The 18,161-nt window shown below is 38.3% G+C and overlaps 1 protein-coding gene across 7 annotated transcripts in view; it reads right to left on the minus strand.

Moving 5' to 3' along the window:
* The window catches only part of RCBTB1 (RCC1 and BTB domain containing protein 1), an 80,319-nt gene that overhangs the window by 34,771 nt on the left and 27,387 nt on the right, over nucleotides 1-18,161 (minus strand). For 2 of the 7 annotated variants that reach the window (XM_081045871.1, XM_081045877.1), the window contains exon 1: nucleotides 17,455-17,569. The exons of 1 other annotated variant lie outside the window; for it this stretch is intronic. The gene's annotated coding sequence lies outside the window, so the exon portion shown is untranslated. Of the gene's footprint in view, nucleotides 1-16,857; nucleotides 17,927-18,161 lie in introns of those variants that run through there. 4 more of the 7 variants (XM_081045872.1, XM_081045873.1, XM_081045875.1 and 1 more) reach the window with 4 other exon arrangements.

Below are 18,161 nucleotides of genomic sequence, written 5' to 3' on the forward strand. Positions count from 1 at the left end.
AATGAAGAATACACTGGAAGGAATCAAGAGCAGAGCAGATGAAGCAGAGGACTAAATTAGTAATTTGAAAAACAAGGTAGTGGAAAACAACCAATCAGAACAGTAAGAAAAAAAAGAGCATAGTTTAAGTGACCTCTGGAACAACAGCAAGGGTAACAACATTGACATCATATGGGTACCAGAAGGAGAAGAGACAGAGAAAGGGACTGAAAACCTATTTGAAACAAATGTCTTAAAACATCCTTAACTTGGGGCAGGAAATAAACATACAAGTCCAAGAAGTGCACAGAGTCCCAAACAAGATGAACCTAAAGATGCTCACATGAAGACACATCAAAATTAAAACGCCAAAGGTTAAAGACAAAGAGAGAATGTTAAAAGTAGCGAAAGAAAAGCAGTTAACTACAAGGGAGCTCCCATAAGACTGTCAGCTGATTATTTCTCATCAGAAATATTTCAGGCTAGAAGGGATTGCCATGTAATATTCAAAGTAATGAAAAGCAAGGACCTAAAACCAAGACTACCCAGGAAAGTTATCATTTAGAATTAAAAGAGAGATAAAGAGCTTCCCCAACAAGAAAAGCTGAAGGAGTTCATCACTACCAAATCAGTATTACAAGAAATGTTAAAGGGGCTTCTTTAAGTAGAGAAGAAAGATCATAAATATGAATACTAAAATGGCAATAACTACACACCTATCAATAATCACTGTAAATGTAAATACATTAAATGCTCCAATCAAAAGACATACGGTAGGTGAATGAAGAACAAAATAAGACCCAAATATATGCTGTCTAGATGAGACCCACTTCAGATAAAAAGACATACACAGACTGAAAGTAAAGGGATGGAAAAAGATATTTCATGCAAATGGAAACAAACGAAAAAAAGCTGGGGTAGCAATACTTATACCAGGCAAAATAGACTTTAAAACAAAGGTTTTAACAACAGACAAAAAAGTACATTTCATAATGATAAAGGGATCAATCCAAAAAGAAGATATAACTCTTATAAACATTTACACCACCCAATGTAGGAGCACCAAACTATGTAAAGCAAATATTGACAGACATAAAGGGAGAGATCAACACAATAGTCATTATAGGAATTGTAACACCGCCATTGACATCGATGGATATATCACTCAGACAGAAAATCAACAAGGAAACAGTGGCCTCAAATAACAAATTGGAGCAGATGTACTTAATTGATATTTTTAGGACATTTCACCCCAAAACAGCAGAGCACATTTTTCTCAAGTGTACACAGAACGTATTCCAGGATAGACCACATATTAGGCCATAAAAAAAAGTCTCAATAAATACAAGAAGACTGAAACTATCTAGCATCTTCTCCAGTAACAATGGTATGAAACTAGAAACCACTTACAAGAAAAAACTGAAAAACACACTAAGACATGGAAGCTAAATAACAAGCTATTAAACAATGAATTGATTAACAATAAGATCAAAGAAGAAATCAAAAGATACCTTGAGACAAATGAAAATGAAAACACAATAACCCCAAATGTATAAGACACAGCCAAAGCATTTCTAACAGGGAAATTCATAGCAATACGGCCCTACTTCAAAAAAAACACACAAAACTTCAAATAATCTAACCTTACACCTAAAGGACTAGAAACAGAAAAACAAAGCCCAAACAGAGTAGAAGGAAGAAAATAATAAAGATGAAAGCAGAAATAAATGAACTAGTCTAAAAAAAAATACAAAAGATCAATGAAACCAAGAGGTGTTCTTTGAAAAAATAAATAAAATTGATAAATCTTTAACAAGACTCATCAGGAAGACACAAGTAAATAAAATCATAAAAGAAAGAGGAGACAACTGACATCCTAGAAATACAAAGGATAATAAGAAAATACTAATAACCATTATATGCAAAAAACAGGACAATCTGAAAGAAATGGACAAATTCCTAGAAACATACAATTTTCCAAAACTGAGTCAAGAAGAAAACAGAAAATCTGGACAGACCAATAACTACAAATGAAATTGATTCAGTAATCAAAGGACTCCCAACAAACAAGTCCTGGAGTGGATGGCTTCACAGGTAAATTTTGGTAAAGTTTACCAAACAGTCAAAGAAGAATCAACAGCTATCCTTCACACACTATACCAAAAAACTCAGAGGAAAGGCTCTCAAGCTAATTTCATGAAGCCAGCACTACCATGATTCCAAAACCAGAAAAAGATATCACAAAAAAAGAAAATTATAGGCCAATATCCCTCATGAAAATAAATACAAAAATATTCAACTAATATTAGCAAACTGAATTCAGCAATACATTAAAAAGATCATACACCATGATCAAGTGTAATTTATTCCTGGGATACAAGGTTGTTCAACTATCCACAAATCAATTAATGTGATATATCACATAAACAAAATGAAGGATAAAAAAATCATATGACCTAAACAAACAAACAAAACAAACAAACGCATAGATGCAGAAAACATTTTGATAGCTGCCAGATGGGAGAGGGGTAGGGGGTGAGTGAAAAGGGGGAAGGGATTAAGAATTACAAATTGGTTGTTACACAGTAGGGTGTAGATTATAGCATAAGGAATATAGTCAATAATAATGCAATATTGTATGGTGTCAGATGGGTACTAGATTTATTGGGGTGATAGATGGGAGGGGTTTGGGGAACAGGGTGAAAAAGGTGAAGGGATTAAGAAGACAAATTGGTAGTTACAAAACAGTCATAGGGATGTAAAGTAAAGCTTAGGGAATATAGTCAATAATACGGTAATAATTATGTATAGTGCCAGGTGGGTACTAGACTAGTCAAGGGGATCACTTCTTAAATTATACAAATGCCTAATCACTGTGCTGTATACCTGAAATAAATATAAAATAATATTGAATGTCAACTGTAATTGAAAATTTTAAAAAGGGGGAAAGGTGAAGGGGAATAAGAGTTTCAAATTTCCAGGTATAAAACAAATAAATCATGGGGATGTAATGAACAGCCTAGGGAATATAGTCAATAATATTGTGATAGCGTGGTACAGTGTCAAATGGTTGCTGGACTTATCATGATGATCACTTGTTTGGGCATATAAATGTTGAATAACTATAGTATATACCTGAAATTAATATAATATTGTATGTTAGCTATATTTCAATAAAAATCTTTTTTAAAATCATATGGTCATACCAATAGATGCAGAAAAAGCATTTGACAAAATCAAGCATCCATTTATTATAAAAACTCTCGGCAAAGTAGGAACAGAGAGAACACACCTCAACACAACAGTGGCCATGTCTGACAAACTCTCAGCTAACATCACACTAAATAATGAAAAACTAAAAGCACTTTCCTTAAGATCAGGAATAAGACAAGAGTGTCCCCTTTCACCACTTTTATTCAACATACTATTAGAAGTCTTAGCCACAGCAATTAGACAAGAAAGAAAAGCCATCTAAATTGGACAGGAAGAATACTGTTATTATTTGCAGATGACATGATTTATATATGCAGAACCCTAAACATTCCACCAAACTATAAGAACTGATAAATGAATTACATAAAGTATACAAAATTAATATTCAGAAATTGATTGTATTTTTATATGCCAATAACGAACTATCAGAAATAGATTAGATTAAGAAAACCATCCTCTTTGCAATTGTATCAAAAAAATAATAAACTACCTAGGAATAAATTTAACCAAGGAGGTAAAAGACCTATACCTGGAAAATTATTGAAGAAAAAAATTGAAGAAGTACAAATAAATGGAAGCATATACCATGTTCATGGATAGAAAGAGTTAACATCGTTAAAATGTCCATACCATCATCCAAAGCAATCTATACATTCAATACAATCCCTATCAAAATACCAATGGCATTTTTCACAGAACTGGAACAAATAATCCTAAAATTTATATGAAAGCATAAAAGACCCCAAATAGCCAAAGCAATATTGAGAAAAACTAAGTTGGAGGTATCATGTTACCTGATATTAAGCTAACTACAAAAATATAGTAATCAAAACAGCGTGGTATTGGCATAAAAATAGACCACATAGATCAATGGAACAGAATAGAAAGTCCAGAAATAAGCCTAGACCAATATGGTTAATTTATCTATGACAAAGGAGGCAAGAATATACAATAGGGTAAAGACAATCGCTTCAATCATTGGTGTTGGAAATACTAGAAGATACATACAAAAAATGCAATTAGACCACTTTCTTACACCATATACAAGAATAAACTCAAAATGGATTAAATATTTATATGTAAGACCCAAAACGTAAAACTCGTAGAAGTAAATAGAGGCAATAAACTCTTTGACATTGCTCTTAGTAATATTTTTTCTGATAGATCTCCTTGGGCAAGGGAAACGTTAAAAGTAAACAAATGCAACTACATCAAACTAAAAAGTTTTTCCACAGCAAAGGAAACCATCAACAAAACAAAAAGACAACTTACTGAGTGGGAGAGGATATTTGCCAATGATACATCCAATAAGGGGTTAATATCCAATATTTATAAAGTACGCATACAACTTAACACCAAAAAAATAAACAATGCAATTGAAAAATGGGCAGAGGACCTGAATAGACATTTCTCAAAGAGAACACACAGATGGTCAATAGACATATGAAAATATGCTCCACGTCACTAATCAGAGAAATGCAAATTAAAACCACAAGATATCACCTCATACCTGTCAGAATGACTGACTGTTGGTGAGGATGTGAAGAAAAGGGAACCCTTGTGTATTGTTGGTGGGAATGCAAATTGATGCAGCTACTATGGAAAAGAGTTTGGCGGTTCTTCAAGAAGTTAAAAATAGAACTACCTTATGACCCAGCAATTCCACTTCTGGGTATTTGTCCAAAGAAATCCAAAATATGAATTCAAAAAGACATATGCACCCCTATGTTCATTGCAGCATTATTTACAATAGCCAAGAAATGGAAGTAACCTAGGTGTCCATCAATAGACAACTGGATAAAGAAGATGTGGTACATAGATACAATGGAATATTACTTGGCCATAAAAAAATTAAATCTTACCATTTGTGACAACACGGATAGACTTAGAGGATATTATTCTAAGTGAAATAAATCAGACAGAAAGAGACAAATAACATATGATCTCACTTATATGTAGAATCTAAAACACGATATAAATAAACAAACAGAACAGAAACTTACTCATAGATACAGAGAACAAACTGATGGTTGCCAAATGGAAAGGCAGTTCAGGGGCTGGGTGAAATAGGTAAAGGGATTAAAAAGTACAAATTGCAGTTACAAAACAGTCACGGGGATGCTAAGCACAGCACAGAGAATATAGTCAATGATATGGTAATAACTATGTATAATGTCAGGTGGCTACTAGACTTATGGGGGATCACTTTGTAAGTTACATAAATGCCTAACTACTACCATGTTTCCCCCAAAATAAAACCTAGGCGGACCATCAGCTCTAATGGGTCTTTTGGAGCAAAAATTAATATAAGATTCAGTATTATATTATATCATATCATATCATATCATACCTGGTCTTTATTTTAATATAAGATATTAATATAAATATAATATATTTTAATATAATTTAATATAATTTTTGCTCCAAAAGACACATTAGATCTGATGGTCCGGCTAGGTCTTAATTTGGGGGAAACACGGTATGCCGTACACCCACAACAAATATAATATTGAATGTCAACTGTAACTGAAAAATACAAATAAATAATAAAAAAACAGAATTTGCTCAAACCAGCACGTGGCAGAATCAGGACCTGAAGCTATGCACTCCAGAGCCACCATGTGCATCCTTCATGTTTAAAAGCTCATGTGTCCTCCTTTTACACAAAGTCCATATTTCTTTGTACTAGATTGTTCTTCTTTTCTGTGTTCTTCATTTATGTGTTCATTGCATAAGGTTGTCTTACATGCTTTTAAAAGTAACAAAATGATGTCCCCCAAATGGCCTGCCTTGTGCCTCTTACAAGACAGACAAGGAGTCATAAGAAGTGAAACAGTGTAAATCTCTATAAAGTAGATAAATTCCGAGGAAATCAAGAACATTTTCCTAGAATACCGTATCAAAGTTTGTCTTTAAAACTTAATATTTTATGTAATATGTAATTGTTTTAATAGAGGGAAAGGGGTAAATTAATTAAATTAGCCCAAAATAATCTTTAAAATTACAACACAAAGGGATATTACCCTTTAAAAATCATCCACTTTCCTGACAGCAGTGCAATTATTCTGAAATTACTAATCAGTTATAGGCAACTTTGCCCCCAGGACTTCGTAATCTACTGAAAAATCAAGCTAATTTTCATAAGGATGGCTTATTATATGAATTGACTTTACCCATGCTAAATTACTTGAAGCTTTATTTTACAAATTATTTCTCCAACAACTTGTAATTTAAGAGTCAATATAAAAACCAGGTCATATATCTTCCATGTCCACACCCATCATAAAAGCAGAAAGCATCACTGATAGCAAGGCCCAAAGTCCTGAGGCCTGTGTTTTAATCCAAGGTTTACTTTTAATCATTTACTGTGACATGTCACTTACCTTTTTGAACCTGGGTTTCTCAAAAACATGTTCTGTAAAAATTTGTAATTTGATGTTCAAGATGAAGAAGCTATGGGGGATTTTTGAAAGCATGAAAACAAGGTCAATAATGTTAGCCCCGCAACTAATTACTCCAAGCAACACAAGCAAATAAAAAGCAGGATGGAAGGAACTAACAATGATCAAGAACCTACTTTGTTGTAGACAGTGTTAGGTAGCTTCACATACACTATTTCATTTACTCTTCACAATACTCTTATAAGGAAGAGACCATAATCCATTCTCAGCAGCAGATGAGGAATGAGGCTCAAAGTTGAAATGACTTTCCAAGGTCACAGAGCAATAAGTGGCACAGTCCGAATTCAACACCCACTCTAATTCTTCTTGCAGAGAAAATCAGTCCTAGCCCTTAATGGCTAACCTTCTCCAACATTACTTCCTTTTGACTTTATCATCTCTCAGAAGTATACACTAACACCTGTTTTTTAAAGTGTTTCAAATATAAAAAGCACGTCCCAAAAAGCATTCCCCACTATGCCTCTGTCTAAATTTGCCTGGTTAAACCCTGTGAATGTCATTCATTCTTTCATTCTTCCAAAAGCCACTGGGAGGAAGGCCCTGGAGACCAAATGTGACCTTTGTCCTCAGAGAGCTCACAAGACAGCACACGGTACATCCCTGGGCTACAGACTACAAAGGCACACAATACTTTCTTCGTTAGTCTATGCTTAACCCGGGCAGCTAATGACATGAACAGGGTGCCTTCAGAATTCAGACAAGGTTCTCCCACAGATGACATGTTCTTTCTTTGTATTGTTTAAATAAATTCCAAATTTTACAACACTTTGTGACCAAAAAATAAATATTTTAAATGAAAATAAAAGTTTAGTTATTTGCATGATGTTTACCCCCTAAGCTGTTAAAAGCTTTAAGAGGTATGCTTGGCTTAAATTCACAAACTTATGGTGGCAGAGTGTTTCCAGAAAATTTTTTAAATGAATTATTAACATAAAATTAAATGTAGAAAGTGGGAATGTAAAAAGATACAGCCAATGTGGAAAACATTACCACAGTTCCTAAAACAATTAAACATAAAACTAGCATGTGATCTAGCAATTCCTCTTCTGGTGTATACACCCAAAAGAATTGAAAGCAGGGACTCAAACATACAGTTGTACGTCAATGTTCACAGCATCGTTATTCACAAGAGCCAAAAGGTGGAAAATCCAAATATCTACCGACAGCTGCATGGATAAACAAAAGGTGGTATCTACAAACAACGGAATATTATTTGGCCTTAACAATGATATTCTGACACGTTATAACAGGGAGAAACCTGACGACATTATGCTAAGGGAAATGACCCAGACACAAAAGAACAAAAATTGTATGATTCCACTTATATGAGGTACCTAAACTAGTCAAATTGATGGAGACAGAAAGTAGAATGGTGGTTGCCAGGGCCTGGATAGAGTTTCAGTTTGGGATGACGAAAAGGTTCTGGGGATGGATAATAGTGGCAGCTGCACAATAATGGGAATGTACTTAATGTCACTAAACGATGTACTTAGAAACAGTTAAAATGGTTATTTTTATGTTATGTATATTTTACCATAATTTAAAAAATCAAATTATGATCCCATAGGCTTATTATCAAACCTGCATTAATAAACTCAAAGATATATTTTAAAATTAAATATAGAAGAGTTTCAGTCCTAAAAAATACTTATTTAAAACTACATTCATAATTAATTCTGTCTTGAGAAGGCAAGTGCACATTATGGAAATTCTGAATGAAACATTTCTAAAAGAAATAAAGCCTTCTTAGAACTTTCAGCACATATAGCAATTCAAACTTGACAAAGTAATTGCTTTAATGACCAGTCCTTTTAGGGTTTGACTGATAATCATAAAAAATGAGTGGTAATTTGCCTGTCAGTCATGTTAAATACTTACTTCTGAAGTACTTCAATAAGATAGTGATTTTTTCAACTTTTTTTTAATTTAGGAAATACTTTCTCATAAATAGCATTGATATGTTCAACCTGAATTATCACTCATGGTGCATTCATTAACAAATGAATCAATGATTTTTGTTTGTTTGTTTGTTTGTTTTGCTATATGGAGATAAAGAGTAGGAGAACAGAAAAGAGAAATGCAAGCAGAAGTTAGAAAGAGTTTAACATCGTCAGAGGATAACATGCCGACCCACTTGGATCTCCGTATTGTTTTTAGCACTTGAATATATATCTTATATTCATTCCCATGGACTTTCTTCTGTGCCCATTAGTACTACAGAGAAATGGCCCCATTCCCTGGGACAGCTCTCCCTGGGGACTGGCACTGTCCCTCTGAGATCTCGTGGCAAGGGGAAGGAAGGGTTCCTTTATTTCACACTCCGAAAGCATATTCATTCAAGAGGACAAACACAGACCTTCCAATTTTAGAAATCTACGTTTAGAACTGGAAGACTGAAGGAGTAATGCAGCAAGCGATCTTTTGATTCCTCTAAGAGCAGGTTTATTTTCCTTTCCCCAAGGAGCCCAGCATTTAATGGAGGGTGGAGGAAGGTTTTGCTTTACTGATCTAGCAAAAATGCATTTGAATATGTTTACAGAATTTAAAAAACAACAGGAAATGGAGAAAATAGTACAGGAAACCTTTGTTTTTGATGAAATAATAGTCTCCATGTTAAACAATATTAGAAATTTGGGGTTGACTTATAAACACAGGGCTTCCTCACAGACCTCACCCCCCCTCATCCATTCTAACCAGAATGTACGTGGCACAAAGGAGACCAATGCTACCGAGGGGACTTTATCTCCAGACCTGTTTTGTGCTGACCTAAAGCTTGCTAAGAAAAAGACGTCAGAATAGAGGGAGCAACCTTGCAGAACTGGTTAGCACCAAAAGTCTGACTCTTCTGGTGTCATTCTTGGGGCACGAAGTGAGATTGTATCATTCTTTATCAGGGAAGCTGATATTCTCACAGAAAACAGGAAGGACTTGGAATGCTGGAACAACCCATTTTAAATGACCAGTGCGTTCTTCAGCATAAAGCTCTAATAGGAGTTTCTCTATTTTCATAAACTGGATGGGTGATGATTTTAGCTATCAGTTTAAGTTGCTAAGCTGCCTCACAATAGGAATTTATTTAATGAGCTACTGATAAAATCTAAAATGCCTTATAAAAAGGAATAATGTGAACAAAATAACAGCACATTGATGCTTTTCCTGATGATGACCCCACATACGAAGAATGGTGGAGGAAATCGTAAAGAACAACACAATCACGGTCCCCACCCCTGAGGAGCTTACGGTCTAATAGAAAGTCAGATCCTAGTAAGTGGAAACCTCCAATGCAAATGTAAATGGCATAACTAAACAAATGATGGGATGCAACATGCAAATATACAGTCCATGTGATACATGTTAATAAGTAAATGGAAAAAAATTATGTGTACAACAGTTACAACTATATAAAAATTATATATCCCAGAAAGCTGTTCCATGAAATCCGAGATATCAAATTCTCAGTATCCTAGCAGATGATAAAATGTAAGCATTTCCTCAGTTTCCTGCAGGAAAAAGTGTTTTTCATAGCCTTCTTCCTTTTTTCACCAATGGAAGTACCTATTTGAGCACACAAGATTTAAGGGTGTGGCCATCTTTTCTCTATTTTTGAATACATTTTATTTCAATTATAGGAAAACTTTCAAATAGAGTTCTAGGATTTTAGGTACAACTTTTGGGGTGCAACTTTACAACTTGTTATGTCATACATCTATGCTACAGCAAAAGCAATTCAAAAAAACCTCTCAGGTTACAGAAGAGCCAAATGTTACTCTTAGCAATTTCTTCAATACTTATTCTGATGAGCTTTTTGAGACTGAGCAGATGCTACACCAAGTGTATTATTCCCCAGGTCCAGACAAGCCTATGATATAATTCTTTAAATAAATATCCACTTTGAAACTATCTCACCCATTCTACAGCATAAGCACTACAAAGAAGCAAAGTTTCAGAGATTTCTGAGAAATGTTACTGCCCCAGCTGCTAGAACAACTGTCATCCATTTCTCTTTCCTGCAAGCCAACCACACTACAAGAATGAAAGGGAAAGAAACAATGTCCCGAATACCTGACAAATTCTACAAAGGAGTTCTGAGAATGGAACATTCTCCAAAAGAGTTTATGCCATCCTTCATAAACATGCAGCTGTACACGTGACATGGTAATCCTACTTCCATTTAAAAAACAGCATGACTGCTGTCTTAGAATTTCCTAACACTCACAGTGACTGCCCCTTTGCCTCATTAGTTTTGTTCAAATTCATCACTCACTTAAGAGGACAACTGTCACTTCCCAATTGCCAGTAAGTTACATGACTTGAAACACAATTTGCAATAATGGCCTCTGGAAGCAATTCTTTGCTTCATCCAAGGAGCTGCCTTCATTTCATTGCACAGAAGCTTTAGCAATTCTAGGACACAGGGAAACTGGCAGCTCATTGTAAGTGAAGAAATAATTCTACTGAAGCCATGAATGAGCTCAGGTTAGAAAAGTCAACAACCCAAATGGCAGCAGTGGGAGCAGCAAAATAAATAAATAAATAAATAAATGAATGAATGAATGAATGAATGAATGAATAAATGAATAAATAAATAAATGAATGAATAAATAAATAACTCATCCAGGGTTTGTGAAGCTGTGACCTTTTAAAAGAATTGCTTTTGAGATATTTTTATTTTCAAAAGGAAACCAGAAAAAAAAAAAAAACATGATTCAAAATAATTTTCTTCCACAGTTTTGTTCTTTGTTGCACCAAACATACAGACTTCACAAAAGGACCACAACAAAAATAGATGGGTCAACAGGTTAAGGAAATGGATTGAACCCAATAATATTTCATCTTATTTTTCTAATGAGTCCAAGGCTGGAATGGAGGGGCCCAAGTTCAAATCCATTTATGATATCATGAATCCTTTCTACACGGACATCTCTAAAGGGATTTTATCTCCTCGTCTCCACTGTATGAAAAGTACCAGTTGTACCCTGCAATGGTCTAAAGCCAAACTAAAATTCCAGCAATGGACAGGCAGAACCATACTGTAATCATTCAATAAATGTTTATTCCATGTCCTCTAGGTGCAAAGGACACAGAGCCAACACCAGTACCACCCGAACCCCCATCAGAACTCACTTGGGGTCAGGGGGTCTAGACACGTAAACAGACACTCACCAGTGTGGCCAGTGCTCTGATGGTGAGGTTCGGGGGCTGTGGAAGCAGCAGAACTGGGAAGTGTCCCTATCTGAAAAGAATAGGCACCTAGAATAGTGAACATATATATGCCAGGTAAAGGTCTGGTGGAGGAACTGAAAGAAATTTCGCATGGCTACAGCCCACACACTTAGACTTTATCCTAAGAGCAACAGAGAATCACTGAAGGATTTTAAGCCGCGAAGCGGCATAATCAAAATTTATGTCTATTAAAGATTATTTTGGCTGAATGTAGAGACTAGATGGGGATGAAGGAGTTCTTAGAGGGAGCCTGAGGTGGCTGTCTGTGGTAAGCCAGGAAAGAAAGAATGGAAGCCTGTGCCAGGGAAATGGAGAAAAGTGGACAAGAGACAGGCTCAGGAGGGTGCTGTAACCGGCTGAATGGGAGGAGAGAAGCTCGACACAGGGAAGGTAGAGCCACGGAAGACACAAGGTGCTCAGCATAGTGACTGAGTGATCTGTAACGCTCCTCACTACCAGAGACAACAGTGAGTTTCAGGGGGAGGGGAGGAATTATATTCTGCACATTTTAAATTTAGCTACCTGTGGGATATCAAAGTAGATCTGTCCAACAGACAGATCGATAAAGCTGAAGATCAAGAAAGAGATCTGGATTGGAGATTGGGAAACAGGGCATGAGATCACCCGTGGAAAAGTGTTAGGAGTAAAAGAAAAGATCTTGGACGAAACTCTAAGAAATTCCAACAGCAAAGCGACATAGAAGAGGCTGGGAAGGAACAGGCAGAGCAGGAAGGAAACCAGAAGAATAGTGTCATGGAAGCCTAGGGACATAAGCATCACACAAAGGAGGCGATGTCACGGTCAAATGCTCCCGAGAGACCAAACAAGGTAAGGACTGAGAAATGTCGACTGGATTTGGAAGAATTACGGGCAACCTTAACAGAAGAGTTTCAGGGAGGTTGCGGGTGGATAAGGCCAGGCTGCAGCAGGTTGAGGAGAGTGGAAAGGTGCAGAAGAGGAAAGAACGAGGATCAACAACTTGTTCAAGAAGTTTGACTGTGGAGGGAAAAAGTGAAAGAAGGTAGTAATTGTAAAATGGGCTGGAGCGGAAGGATGTATTTTGGGTGCTCTTTTTATTTTAAACATGTTAGAGATGTGAAAATGTTTAAATGTTAATGGGAAGGAGCCAGTAGAGAGAAAGAGGAGAGAACGTAACTAAATGAGATTTATGAGAAAGTTAACAAGGAATGGGATCTGAAGCAGAGGTGTAGATAAGCTGGGGAGAGAGAAGGGGTCTTCTATGAAAACACAGAGAAAGAAAAGATAGATATGGATGAAAGGGAGTTTAATGCCTGGGGAGGCAATTTCTTTCTCTTTCTCTCTCTCTCTCTCTCTCTCTCTCTCTCTCTCTCTCTCTCTCTCTCTCTCTCTCCAGTCTGCTAAGTGAGTCTGCATTTTTTGTCTCTACCAACAATTTAGAGGGTTCCAATTTCTCCATATCTTCACCAGCACTTACTGTTATCTGTCTTTTTTATTATAGCCATCCAAGGGGGTGTAAATTCGTATCTCATAGTGGTTTGATTTGCATTTGGGCACATTCTCTTCCGAGGTCACCTATGTTTGCGTGTAAAGAAAGAGAGAAAGCTTCCTGAGAAGCTCTTCCTAAGAGTACGAGGGGAGGTAGCAATAGAAAATGGAGTGGAGGAACAACAACAAAAAGGTGGAGAAGTCTGAAGCAGCCACCAGAGAGGATGAGAAAGAGCGCTGATCAGGGAAACCTAAAGAGATGCTGAGACAGCCCAGTGGAAGTTGCGAGACCGTAAGTCTATTAAGGGACCCTGCCTACCTGACTCGTGAGAGATTTTCTTCTCCAGGAAAGAGTTTTAAAACAACAACAAAAAAACTGATCTAACCAGAATTGGAATCGGAAGCTGCTCAGAGGATTTCCTCATTTAAAGGGAATGACAGAAGTGCTCCTAAAAAATCCATCGTTTGTGTGTTTAAAATCCTGCAACATGCACATTAGAAATGACAGTTTGCATTTTAAGATTCACTCTCCTTGACCCTTGAGAACAAAACACATGTGTTCACTACAGCAGATCTTACATTACTGTTAATTACTGTACTGTAATTACTTAACAAGTAATTAGGTAAGCTACAATCATCAGGTGCTAAATTAAACGACAAACTGCAATAAACACTACACATCTGTCATTTCAATAATGGGTAATTCCTTTAAAACATGTCAGATAACCACATCACAAAGTGTTAGCTTAAGACTGATAATAACAATCATATAAACAAATAACCAATTACATAAAAGAAAATGGTTTTTGACTTAATAAGTTACCTTACAGAGAATGAGAGATAGCCAGTCTGGTTTAATTAATTCGATAAGTACATCCCTTATTATGTAATATACTTAATCATTAAAGCATGCTACTGCATACCAGTTTTGTGCTCAGGGTATCACATCTTGGGACTGACTTACATATGAGCCAGATTTACACCAAGGGTTTTATGGGTAGTTATTGTTTCAGTTACTTTTTGCCAAGTAACATAACATCCCAAAACTCAGTGGCTTAAAATAATACCATGTTTCCCCGAAAATAAGACCTAACCACAAAATAAGCCCTAGCATAATTTTTCAGGATGCTCATAATAGAAAATAAGCCCTACCATATTTCCCCGAAAATAAGATCGGGTCTTATATTAATTTTTGCTCCAAAAGACGCATTAGGGCTTATTTTATATTACAAGCATCCTGAAAAATCATACTAGTGCTTATTTTCCGGTTAGGTCTTATTTTCGGGGAAACACGGTATCAATTTATTTATCTCAATTGTGTTTTGACTGGACTCAGCTGGGGTTACTCAAGAGCTCACAGGTACTGGGGGAGGTTAACCAAAGCTGAAACAGGCCTCGCTCACATATCTAGGCCATGCCAGGCGGTCTCATTCTCCACCTAGTTTAATCCAAGCCTCTCTACATGCTGGTTGGCTTCCAAGAGAGTGAAAGCTAAAGCTGCCATGCCTCTTAAAAACTATGCCCAGAACTGGCATATCACTTATGTCACATTTTATTGGTCAAAGCAAGTCACAAGGCCAGCCTAGATTCAAATGGAGTACAAATAGACTCCATCTCTTAATGGTAGAAGTAGCAGTCAAGTCCAGGGCTAGGCAGAAATGCTGGCAGTCATCTTGGGAAATTCTCTACCATAGCTATAAACAATATTACTGGATGTTTCTGCTACCACTTGAGTTCAGGACTGAAGCACTAGAGAGAAGATAGGTTTTGTCTATTTTCAAAACTCGAACTTTTCCTTAAGCATTGGAAAGAGTGTCTTGGCAAAAATTTTGCCCCTGTGGAATGCTAATCTTTAAAAAGCCATGGAATTGTAGCTTTCCATCTGGAGTTGTAGGAAAGAGACACCATCCTTCAGGAATGGTCTTAGTCTTCCCCGGATGGGACTCCTCACCTCCTGAAGTCATTTCACACTTTACATTTTATTATCAATGCATGAGTATGATCTCTTTTTAAAGTGTACCTAACACTGTTTAAAAAACTATAGAGGTATCCCCAACTATTTGAACTCTTGCTACCCAAACTTTAAACTCAATAATCAAATAGATTTGGCTAAGTTCTTCAATACTCAAATTTTTGCTATGGGCTCTCCTAGTCTCAGGAATAAGCTAGATTTGGATATTACAGTATCTCTTACAATCTGAAATCCCACTATCTAAATACAGCAACCCAGTAAACATGTAGTAAAAAGGACTTACACCCCAAAATATTAACTGTTATTTTTAGAGGGTATAATCACAGGTAATGTACATTCTTCCTTATGCATCATATTTTCTATTTTCTTTCATTGTTTCCTTGCAAAATTAAAAAAAATAAATCTATACTGTGGACTTAATGTACTTGGAAATTTTTTAAAATTAAGTTCATATTGCGGGTCAAGTACATAATTGATTTAGATCATTATTTGACTAACCGACCTCCTCTAGGGAGTCTCTTCCGGCTAAATGCAGACAACATTCAACATATGCCTCCCGTGCATTCTTCAACATGTACACAATATGAAACATTTTTAGATTTTTTTCAAACCACAGAATATTTTTTAAAATGTGTCCTAATGCCCTGCCTACAACTCTAGACTCCTTGAGGGCCCAAAGCTTGCTTCCCACGCATGATTTATTATTTAATGTAGTACCCACAGAAGGAACAGTATAATAATAATGAAAGTCTTTGACTTCCCTTCAGTTTAATCCTCTGACTTTAAGATAAAGGAGGATAATGTCTCAGACTTTCCACCTTGAGCTGCTGATTGTTAAGATGGAGCAAAGATCTTGCTGAAACTTACAGGCACTCTTTAATTTTAAAAACCTTAAAGTTTTTTAACGCTGAAAACGATAGCTTTGGTTTTTATGGCTGTTTTCTGATGCTCCCATAACTTGATCATTTGAATCACATACAAAAATCACTATGGAGAAAATCTTTTTCATGACTAACATCCTTCCTCTTCCAGAGCAACAGACTAGGGTAGACTGTCTAGAAGTATTAATAAAAAGACTGGTACCCACACAATGGATTAAAAGATATCCATTCCACATATTAACTGCTATATTAATAGAATCTAAATATAGTTACATACTAAACCCTGAAAGCAGTTCAAAGAGGTGAAATTCACCCAGAGTTCACTTCAAATGGGCTTTCTAAAGTTTAAAGCACACTATAAACTACCATCCGGGTTAAATCATTTTTCCATTCCTTTCGGCATTATATACCTTGACGTTTTGATGTTATGATCCCACAATGCACACCAGTTTCAGAAACTCAGTTTTTGGCCTCCAAGGCTATAATCCCCCCGCACCCCCTCAAAGAATAGCCAAAGCAATGATCTGGGTTTTTTTTTTTTTTAAAAAAAAAGCATTATTATAATAACTGCTTTATAAAACTGTAATTCTCAGCTGCAAAGAGATCTGCAAATGACTTCAGTGTCTCGCATGCAAGTAAATACAAACAAAAAGCCACTTACGAAAGCAGAACACAGCGTGCCTCGACTGTTCTCTTAAATTATATAGGGCAAGGAGTTTATCCGAGGCAGGACAAGAGAAATGTCATTTCACTCAGTTCACCACACTCCTGGATAAAGGTCCCTACTAAGTGAACAGTCCTTTGTGGAGTCCGTGTTGTGGGGGAAGGAGAAACACTGAAGAATATGGTTTGCAGCACCATGAGCCTCCCCTCCAGAGGCGATGCTAAGATCTCGGGCAGGGACGAGTGAGGATGGGGGGAAGGGGGTGTCTCCAGCAAAACAACACCGAGGGCAGCCACAGACTTCAGCTAGGAGCAAAACCGCGTCCCTGCCGCTCGAGAACGGAGCAAGCAAAACTTTCCCTAGCCTCTCTCCACCCTTTACCTCCTCCTGGGAGAGAGAAACGCTAGCCCAGGTGCTAACGGTGCCGGCCCCGCGGCCCAGCAGCCGCAGGCGGCGGGAAGGAGACAGGCAGGGAGGGAGGGAGGGAGGCAGCTGGAGTAACGGGCCCGCCGGCCCGGCCGCGGGGCAGGGGGAGCAGAGAAGGGCAGGGGCGGAAGCGGCTCCGCGAGCTCGGGCCCGCGCCCCACCGGCTACCTGGGAGGCCAGCCGCTGCCGCTCCCCGTCCGCCGGGCCCAGCCGCCGGGAGCGCCGCGGGGACGTCGGAAGCTGGGCGGGCGGAGACGCAGCAGCCAGCGAGCGCGCGGACGGCCCGCGGGGGGGAGGCGGGGAGGCGGGGCGCCGGGGGCGGGCCCTCGGGTCACGTGGCCCGGCCGCCTCACGTGACGGCGACGCCGCGCGCTCCGGGCCGCCTTCCAGGCGAAGCCGCCCCCCTGGCTCCCTGTGCCCTTTGTCCCCGGGGCTGCTGGCCGGTGGCTCCTGGAGAAGCAGGTGGGCGCTCGGAGTCCAGCCCGCAGGCTGTGCGGAGAGTCGCTGTGGAGCGTAGTGGCGGCCGAGGCTCGCAGCCTTTTGTCTCTCAGGGAACCAGGGACGCGCGAGGGGCACACTCCTGATGTCCTCCCGGGTGTCTCAGCCGGAGAGAGAGGGTCGGCCAGCCATCCCAAGGGACCTAGGACGAAAAAGCGATGGGAACTCCTCTGCCCGCCCCGTAGCGCTCTACCCACGTGGTACTGCGTGGGACTAAGGGCCTCGCAGGAGGAGAGACTCGTCCTACTCCGCAGACATGCCCCCGCACACCCACGGACCCACTGGTGGGTGGGGAGCGCCCGAGTGAGACCGCAGGACGGGGAGGTGGCAAGGGCACCAAGATAAGGAGGGTGTGAAGCACAGGGCCCAGGAAGGGA

This window comes from Rhinolophus hipposideros (assembly GCF_964194185.1).
Source record: "Rhinolophus hipposideros genome assembly, chromosome: 4".
NCBI classification, from domain to species: Eukaryota; Metazoa; Chordata; class Mammalia; order Chiroptera; family Rhinolophidae; genus Rhinolophus; species Rhinolophus hipposideros.